Here is a 2,194-nt window from a genome sequence, read left to right on the forward strand (position 1 = left end):
GGAATACATGCGCTCCTATCGCTAATTGTAAAGCATTGCGCGATCGTTAGGGGGGGCCAGGCCCCTGCTCGCCCCCCCTTGGCTCCGGCACTGGACCAAATACGATAATCTGCAGTCGAATTAGCACTGATTTAAACATCTTACCGGGGGTGGCAGCTTTTTCCCCTCCTTGGAGCGGCGATCTAGCACGCCGAGCGCCTCACGCGCCTCTTCGGTTGAGGAAGTCCTAGGGGGCCCCAGATATCTCCGTAAATACATCCTGGAGTCCTCCTCGTCGGCGCTTTAAGCGCCCAATTGCGAAGCTGGCGCTCACGTGGGGACGCCAGCGGGCTGCGGCCCAATATGGCGCTCACGCGGGATGCCAGCACGCGAACCTGTATCACCTTTTCCGATTCTTTCTATAGTGGGTCCGGAAAAAAACAGCCGGTTTTTCATAGTCTTTTGAAAAACCAAAGAAATCACAAAAGAAACGTGAATTCAAAAAGATGTTCATGAATTTTGAAAAAAAGTTCATAAACTTCAAAAAGAGTTCACGAATATGAACAATTATTCATCAATTTTGAAAAAAGTTAGTTAAATTCGGAAAAAAGTTCATTGAATTTGAAAAGAGTTCATAAAATATGAAATTGGTTCATCGAATTTCAAAAAAAGTTAATTGCATTTGAAAAAAGTTCATCAGATTTGAAAAAAGTTCATTGATTATGGAAAAAGTTCATTGAATTTGTAAAGAAAAAAGTTCATGTATTTTTAAAAAAAACATGAAGAAAGAAAATTTCACGAATTTGGAAAAAATTGAAAAAGGGGAAAAAGGAAAGATGGAAGAAGAAAGGGGAGAAAAGATGCAAATTTTGGTTGTTGCAATGTCTCAGTAAGCAGGAGGTTGCAGGTTCGGTTCTCGCTGGAGCGCCCTTTTTTGCACTATATAGAAACAGATGGGCCGGCCCATTAGTAGCGAAGGAAAGGGAGGGGGGTGTGCGCCCGTTTGTGGAAACGCCTGTATCGGGCGCAGAAGGCGCCAAATAGGATTTGGCAGAGAGGAGTCCCCACCGCCTCCATCGCCGCCAGGCTTCTTCTTGGGCTTTCCTCTGGTCGGCTGCGCAAATCCTATCTATTTGGCAGAGAGGAGTCCCCACCGCCTCCATCGCTGCCAGGCTTCTTCTTGGGCTTTCCTCTGGTCGGCTGCGCAAATCCTATCTTACTGGGCTAAGGGCTGCCATTTCCCAATGAGATCTTACCAGTTCATTGAGCTTTGATAGTCTTTGGGCCCGAAAACATTCTTCATTGTTTCCTTCTTGTGATGCACGCTCATCATACTTCCAACAGAAAAATAAGCCCATAACTTCCAACAGACAAATGAGAGGCCCATAACTGCAGCTCTTTATAGGCTTCTTTGGGTTAAGCCCATACATACTTTAGTCCAGATGTCGTCGTCCAACGGCTCCAATCTTCAGCTACCACAACTAATCCGCTGTTGCTAAAAAAGAAAACACCACAACTAATCCGTTCAACAAGAGAACTAAAATCGTCACAAAGCACTTGCTGTCAACAACAATAACAGCAAAAAAAGTCGTCGCAATGCACCGTACCAACCAGGAACTGAAAGAAAAATGCACTCCAACAAAGACATGCATGTTCATAGGCTTACTTGCACACTTTTAAATCCCAAGTGCCTCATTTTATATGCCCATGAGGCTGCTATCTTCCTTGCCAGCCCGACACCCGAGTGTCACCATCGACTAGCTACTTTTCCAGTACTATATACATAAACGAGTACTCCTTAACTATGGTTTACTAATTGATGCCTAGGGCGATCCTGACAACATGCCAAATAGTTTTTGCAAGAATACAGTCAAAGAAGAGATGTTGTACACTCTCGTTATGAATTGTTTTTGGATATTGTCTACCTTATATATTCCAAACAGACTAGAAGTCTCAACCTGAACAAGTCAGGTCAAAACAGCAAGGAAGAAAAGCAAAAACGACTGAAAAGAAGAAGAGATGTATATGAGCGAGATGATTACAAAAACTGCATTTGAGGCGTCCTATCCAATTCTGTACAGATGTATATGAGCGAGATATATATCAGATGAACCGTAGTAAAATCTTTCGGGAAATCTAGCTACGAAACAGATGTATATGAGCTGAGGGGTGAATTATGTACAGATTCAAATATTGCAAGCTGAGCAATTAGCAG

Source organism: Triticum dicoccoides, chromosome 3B, assembly GCF_002162155.2.
Source record: "Triticum dicoccoides isolate Atlit2015 ecotype Zavitan chromosome 3B, WEW_v2.0, whole genome shotgun sequence".
NCBI classification, from domain to species: domain Eukaryota; kingdom Viridiplantae; phylum Streptophyta; class Magnoliopsida; order Poales; family Poaceae; genus Triticum; species Triticum dicoccoides.